This window comes from Dermacentor andersoni, chromosome 9, assembly GCF_023375885.2.
Source record: "Dermacentor andersoni chromosome 9, qqDerAnde1_hic_scaffold, whole genome shotgun sequence".
In the NCBI taxonomy this organism is placed as follows: domain Eukaryota; kingdom Metazoa; phylum Arthropoda; class Arachnida; order Ixodida; family Ixodidae; genus Dermacentor; species Dermacentor andersoni.
The window spans coordinates 61,022,488-61,030,648 of NC_092822.1; the positions used below are offsets into that span (position 1 = coordinate 61,022,488).

The 8,161-nt window shown below is 43.4% G+C and overlaps 1 long non-coding RNA gene across 1 annotated transcript in view; it reads left to right on the forward strand.

The window, feature by feature from the left end:
* The window catches only part of LOC140213090 (uncharacterized), a 269,839-nt gene that overhangs the window by 133,490 nt on the left and 128,188 nt on the right, over window positions 1-8,161 (forward strand). The window lies entirely within an intron of this gene.

Genomic DNA, 8,161 nt, shown 5'->3' on the forward strand with positions numbered 1-8,161 from the left:
ACATAAGTAACTTAATTGTCGCTGCCTTGATAATTACGGAGTGTACCAAACGGCTAAATATTTAAACTTTGTAACTATATTTACTGCAGAATTACCTACAGTGCCAGAAAAGTTGAAGGTGTGCCTATTTTGAGTAGATGTAATTTATTTTCTCCTATTCAAAGGCGGTCGTGAAGTACACGGGTCAGATATAGAGGGAGAATTCCTTTAGCGCTGTTCACGGCCATCTTTCTGGGTTTACAAGAGAAATTTAATGATACCGTTTTTTCACATATTACTAAATGCGTAATTCCACGTGTGACTGTGTCCTCACTTGTGGCTGTCTAGTGCGCAGGAATTGTTAATTTCACGTTTCCTACTGCACTTATACTTTCTCGTCGCGAAATAAAATATATTTTCCCCGAAATAAATAGCAGAATAACATCGCACTCTATTTGAATGGATTAAATCTTAGGCATCGACGGTCGCGGTGCACGAACGTGTCTCTGTTAGAATAACGTTCTACTGGAATTAGGGTGGCTAAATTGAATTTGAAGTATTGTGAATGAGAGTCCGCTATCTTGAAAAAAAAGAAAACTTTGATTCTCCTTGTGTCGTATATCGTTAGGCGGCACACTACATGGGTAGTCTACATAATGAACCCAATTTAAAGTGGTTGTGCTGAAGGGATAAGGAAATGTATACATTTCGCGCCAATTACTCGCGCAAGAAAGATGGACCGATGGAACGCACTCATGACTAACCACGTCACCCGAAAAATTAAACCAACTAGCCAACATGAATTGTTTATCGCAGAGTATGGTTAAAAGACGTAAATATTCCCGAACTTTAGGGGTAGGATTCGCAGAGGTTTCTCGCTCCTAAGTGCTGCTTGCCGTTGGCAAAGCGCCATCACCAACAATATGCCCACCGTCACGAGTGGCTGGCAGTGACTCTTCCGAACAATTGCAGCGTGAGAACTTTTGTGAACACAACTCCATATTTCTTGAGCGCTGTAACACCAGCGTTTTTAAAAGTGTGCAGGGGTTACAGCGTTTACAGTTCCGTGAATTCGTGATGTCAAACGAAAACATGATCGTTTAGCTGTAAGGAATACAACTGGACTCACCAGCAAACAAAGTCTAGAAAAGCTACGGGCAGCAGGAGGGTCCAGGCGTTGCTAGGCTTCATTTCAGTGGGATGAATAAGCTGCCTTGCTTGCTTGATGTGGGACCTCTTATAAAGGTCTGTTGTTGTAAACGGGGATTGCGGAAGTTCCGCGACCAGAAAAAGAAATCCGATACCACGGTGGACATTGACCATATCGTAATGGTAGTATGTGCATAATATGCGAAAGTAGTGGGCCTCCCAACAGATACGATGCTTTTGTTGTAGCTGTTCCGCTCTTAAAACTGCATACGACTGCAGTATCTATGGACAAAACAGTAGCCTTCCTTCTGTACGGGCTTGATTAATGGCCGCGAACTCTACTTGGATAGAGAGTTTTTATCTTATCTGGACACTCGGATGTTTTGCGAACGCGGCGCATAACGGCGAAATCCGTCGTCTGTGCTATGTTTTACAGGTTTCTATTCGTTCGTTCCTTTGCGTTCGTTCCTTTGCGAACTTCGCTTGCGAAAGTTTTTTTTTTTTCATCATATCCAGCTTTGCAGTGTCTGGGAACGCCCGGCTACCTACGCTGGTTTTCAGAACAGCTGTGGTGGGCACTTCCAGCATGACGGGAGGCATTTATCCTAAATGAATTAACTACGCAGGTTACGGAACTCGACACCTGTCTGCAACTTACTTTTTAGCTGAGAGAGTTCCTATGCTGATCTCTACCGTGATATCATGTGATGCAGCTGCCGGTACCATTCGTGCCCGTTTGGGCGCTTCCAACATGACGGGAGGCATATATCTCAAATAAACTTCTCAGGTTGCGGAATTAGACACTCGTCTGAAACTTTTATTTTAGATGAGAGCGTTCTTATGCTGATCTCTACAGCGATATTCTGTGTTGCAGATGCCGGTACCATTCGTGCACGTTTAGATGACTAAGGAGAATGTAAAATAAATGAAAGTGTGCGAAAGAGGTAGGTTACAAAGGGGATGCAGGTCACCATGCGCTGTATATCGACCCCAGTAACCATTTTTTTTTGTCGCAGTGATTGTTGAACGTTAAACCTATTGTTCATATCTACTTTCCCGAGTGTCCAAAACGTGGGTTAAATATTCAGAGTGTGAGGAGAGATTACGGAAAAAATAACGAAGATGTAAATATTTGAATATTATGTAGCATGTAACAGTATGAAAGTGCATTAGTACAAACTGCACGATACGGCGAAATACAAGACTAAGAAGCACTGTCTCGCATGTGGGTCTGTCAGAAAAAAATGAAAAAGCAGAACGCTCGTTCAACGGTTCAAAGATACTTGGATATTATTGAAGGAAATGCTGCCACCCTGAGCTAGTCTACTCTGCATACCTACTCTGCACCTACTCTGCACAAGAGAAAAACGGAAAGGTGAAGAAGTGATGAGTGATGATGAGGAAAGATTAGATGGATGTCAGGTGTACAATTGCGCAGCATTTGCTGATTGTGCGGATCCACTTAGATGTTGCGTAAATTTTCCAGAGCATCTCTCATTGCAGATTGTTGTACATCTTGGCAAGCGAACACTGACGCCAGGGAATAAGCTTAAAAGACGTACACGGTATCGATACGCAACAAAACTATAGACCAGCGACAGACACTTATTTGTGGGCGTATAAGAGGCGCATAAAATTCGAGCTCCGTAGTGCTGTGCTTAGGATGCGGTCGTCACGTTGGCAGAACAGGTATTTGTAGTGTTTACCACATTAGGCGTGGCGCTACGATTGTAAACGCTGTTGATCGTTCATATTGGCAATCGCATAACCTACGCATATTATGCACGATCAGTCAAAATTCGAGGTGTGTAATCGACGTTTGTCCAGTCAGAGAGGTCACACAAGTATAATCGTTGACGCAACGCGTACCCGTAAAAGGCGACGCAACGAAAAGCGCGTAATGAAGGTGCTCTGAAAAGACCACATGCGCCTCTTATAACTGCGAGTTCTTGTAAGCGGACCCGAATTTCCGCGACCAGAAAAGGAAAACCGGTACTGCGGGGCTCATTTACCATATCGTAATGGTCGTATCTGCATAACGCTAAAAAGTAGTGGGTCTCCCAATATATACGATGCTGTTGTTGGCGCTGTTATGTTCTTGAAACTGAGTACGACTGCAGTATCTATGGACAAAACAGTAGCCTTCCTTCTCCTGTACGGGCTTCCGTTCGCTGCAGAACATCTCCTCATTGCGCACATAGCCTGAACGTAGCTGAAGCTGTTACTGAAGAGTTTCATTGAGAGGCTCTGGCACGGCAGAAACCTCTACCGTGGGCTTATCAGCCGGCGTCTTGAAATCGGCAAGCATTACGCGCCTAGTTCATTATGTCTCACTTAATGTTATCTTTCTCGCTACTTTCAAGCCCTCTGCCCGACAGCGCCGCTGGATTCGTCAGCTTGTTTGTTTCATTTCGTGCTTAGAAGAAACGGTCTACAATGGCGTATTATATACGGGTTTGTATGACAGAAAAGGACATTCGACGTTGCCAGCAGGAGTTACGAAGAATGACAGCCTCGCGGTTTCATGGTAAGAGAAGGGGTCGAATTAGGTGTAGCTTTTGCCTGATGGATAGAAAGACACGTGGTAGATGAGGATGATGGTCTGAAAGCAACTCCCCCATTTCAATAAATAATTTCAATAAAACATGCTACGTACTTGTTTGTGTCTGTTTTGTATGGTGACTACGGTGGCGGAGAGCGGTTACAGCTTCCCCGTGCCTAGAATGATTTGAAATCACTTTCCCCAAAAATGTCAATTACATTCGTATTCTTCGGTCAGTCGCTTTATCTTGCTTCATGGTTGCCGGAGTAACTTCCGCACTTCACAGCGGCTTCGCAGCGCTTGCCTTCCTGGCAAATGAATGCGATGAGACCAGGCTGGTGAAAGAAACAAAACAACCTTCGCTTTAAAAGCTCATGAATGCCGGGTAAGCAAGGGTTTAGAGAAGGCACCTACTTTTTAGCTATATATCAGCTGTCGACGTATTTTGCATCTTTCATTGTAGCTACATCGTTGCATTGCCTTTTTGTGGCGCTGCGCATCTCGGTAGCATGTCTGCCGCAAATTTGAATATCATTTCGGTACAATAACGGACAGAAAAGGATGATCGTTAGCCGGCTTACTATTGAAACGTTATTTCAAACCGATAGCTTTCATTGACTCTTCCCCCACACTTCGTTATATCTATGCCTTTGGCCGCTTATGTGACCTTGAGGATGACCATGTAGCGCACACGCACTCACATGCACACAGACACGCCCACGCATATGCGCATGCAGACAAGCTCACGCATAGTAACACACGCGCACACGCAGGCGCACGCCGATGCATGCATGTGCACAGATATGCAACACGCACATACATACGTACAGTACGGTCCACTCTTAGAAAGAACCCACAAGGGCGTTGTCGGTGGTTCGCTGCCCTTCCGCTGGCCCACCCGGCTTTTTTTTTAAATGTGAAATCATTATATGCCCTACTAAGCGAAACTCTGGCGTTGTCGGCGGTGCGATCGAAAGATGATACCCAAAATTGCCGACGGCGCGATAAGTAAAAACACTTAAAACTGCTCGAATCGACGTCGAATTTGTCAGGCAGGTTTCTGTAAACAAAGTACATTAACCCGAGCTTTCGGGGTGCGAGACGAACACGCTGTCTCTGCATGGTTATGGTTGACTAAAGTTGCGCCTAGTGCGTGCGTCATTGCACACGCCACGTCATTGCCTCCGTCACTGCCTCCCACGCGTCACTTCCTCTTCAGATTTCATCGGGGCTGTGTCTACTGCGTTGCACTCTCGACGCCAAATCATGAGGGTACAAAATGAGATGTGCCTAGGGCGTGCGTCATGGCACACGCCACGTAGCTGCCTCCCGTGCGTCACCTGCTCTTCCAATTTCATCAGTGCTGTGTCTACTTCGATGCACTCCGAAGCGTCAATCAATCAATCAATCAATCAATCAATCAATCAATCAATCAATCAATCAATCAATCAATCAATCAATCAATCAATCAATCAATCAATCAATCAATCAATTAAATTTATTTCCGATTTGTTCCTCTTACAAAACCGGGGGGAAATGTTTGGACAGGAACAAAAAGCTACAGCAAAGTAGCTGTCATTTCATTTCATGTTTTATTTACTCTCAAGGCCGTACAGGCATTACAGAGAGAATTGGCAATAGTAAAAAAAAAAAAAGGCTAATGAGGCAGCACATGATCACAGATAGCCGACTTGAACACATCATGATCTGTGATAGAGACGATGGAGGTAGGTAGGCGATTCCAGTCTTGACTTGTTTTCGGAAGGAAGGCTTCGAGGTTGCATGCCCTGAGGCACCGCAACCTTCATTCGATAATCGCGGTTCATTGACGAGGTTTCTGCCCATGTCTTGGCATAGAGGATAACAAGCAAACCATACGACTTATACAATGAACATAATGAATACAGGTGAGCAACACATAAAAAATGCAGTCACATACATTCCCACAAAGGACATTACACCAAAAGAACACTTTCATGATAGAATTATTTCACATGCACAGTAAGGGTATACATAGTGGAACACGTAATAACGTTAAACAAATAGATTCGCATAGACAATATATTTAAGGAATTATTTAACAAACATATATTAGGCTATTAGAGTCAAACATATGGGATTAATAATTGAACAAAATTAGTATACTACACAACAATTTATTAAGTGCGACATTTGAGATGTAAAAAATTGGTGTAATCAATTTCTGTTCAAAAGAAGAAATCTCTTATAGTCTGTCCTAGTAATTCTGCACAGGCCAATTCCTTGCCAATGTAAGTGTATTAAGTAAATGGGCATGCAGTGTTCTAGTCTTTTTAATCCACGGTTCGTACGTGAGAAAGGTATTACCCATTGGCCTCTGTTGCTAATATTATATTGGTATGTGTCAGCTTTTCTGAGATTACATAACTTTAGGAAAAGTTTATTATTAAATTTTAAATTTTGCCTATATTTCGTAGGATTAAACTGGAAAATGTGTTGCAGAGTAAAGAGGTTCAGCGTGGCAAATAGCTCGGCCTTGTGAGCGTCATAAGAAGTATCTGCAATGTGGCGAATGGCTTTCTTTTCCAATAAAACTAGTTTGTTAATGTTGCTTTTTGATGTGTTTCCCTGTACAAGGTTACAAGAATATATATGGCAAACATAGAATCACGAACTAACAATTTTACCTTCGGTGGAAGTACTTGCCGACATTTACATAGTATACCACAGGACTTTGCCAAACATTTTGTCACATGATCGACATATGTGTTCCAGTTCATGTGCTCATTAAAAATCACTCCCAATGCTCTGACCTCCTGCACAAGTTGTACGTTTTCTTATCCAAAGTATAGACTGAGGTTACGGTTTACTAGGTTTTGCACAGGTGTAAACAAAAGAGTTCTAGTTTTGCAGGCATTAATTTCTAAGCAATTTATGTTAGTCTGGTCTAATAGTGTTTGTAATGTATTATTCGCTAAGCAAGTTAGTGCGTGAGCGTTAGTAGACTGGGAAAAGAGGGCCGCGTCATCTGCATACATGGCGCACTCGGCACGTTTATTCAGCCTGGTTATGTCATTGACGTAAATATTAAATAGTAGTGACCCCGGTATACTTCCCTGCAAAACTTCAGAAGTTATTTCTAACAAAGAGGAACGATTTTCATCAATTACAACGCACCTCTTTCAATGTTTTAAGTACCTTAGCGGCATCTGTGAAACGTGGTCTCCCACGGAAGCACGCCTCAGAGGACGAAGCAAGGAACACAAATAAGACGACATAGTCGCGACAGACCTACCATATTAGGCATAAAATAAAATTCATGGTACTGCAGCAAAATGGTCCCAATGTTTCCAACCTGTGGCCAACCTATACGCAAACGCACACACCGACTCAGCAGAAACAACTTTAAAGCATATCGAAAGCATCAATCGAAAACATTTCACCTAAGCGATTGTAATGTTTTCGCATTCCCACGCGTAAACAGTCTTAAGTGTCTGCACTGAATCATTTTTTTTTCGCAGTGTGAAGCAGCTGATACCTATACTCTGCCTCCCGCTTGTTGAATAGGCGGATATTTTGTGGTTGGAAGGGCAAGCTCGGTATGCTCGCTGCACCTAGCTTCAATTTCCTTGTCTGTTATCAAAAGTGGCCAGTTGCTGCGAGCAGCATGTGAAAAACATATGACTAGCGTATAGGGTAAAAAAAAACATTTTTTTTTGCTTGCCTATTACCCGACGAGCAGCAGGCAGAGTGGCGGCTAGATAAATCGCACATAGGGAAAGAACGGAAGCGCTTTCCAGCGCATGCCGAGTGCAGGGGCAAAATAGCAGACGAAGCGGGGGACACGCGCTGCGCTTATGACTCTATGCGCATGCGCCGCGTTTGGAAATCTCGCCGCCGGTCAGCGCCGCGCGCGCCACCGGCGACGTGCTTGCTCGTTTCCTGTAAGAGTGGACCGTACAGTACATGCGTACATAACGTAAACGCATGATACCTACATGCATCGATTTAATACTCTTTTATTCTATATTCAATTTGCTTGCTCGCAAGACGGAAGAGATTTGTTGCCAAGATAGAAACGCGCAGAACAGGCGCTGACTAGGAACTGACCAACAAGGAGGTCTCTTGTTAGCGCTTCTCACCCGTGCTGTCCTATCTTTTTATTACTTCCCTTTGCGCTGAATGCAACAAAAAACTTAACTCGCCCAGCGGTCTCATTTGCCACCTGTTATTTGTATAGGATTTTCTGTTGTCGGGTGAAACCTGATAATTCTCGATTTGTGCACCCCGAAGAGGTTTTATAAAAAAATCAGATTAAACACGATTTTCCCCCGTACGTTCGTCCTTTCGTAATGGCTAAGAATAAATGAAGGTGTTCCACAACTAACGAATGCGGCCCTTGTTGCATCAGCAAGTGGTCAGAATAAATCAAGATACCATAATGAATAACACATAAATAAGATATATAATTTCTCTTTGCGTAACCTTCAAGCATGAACCGAAGTACTTATG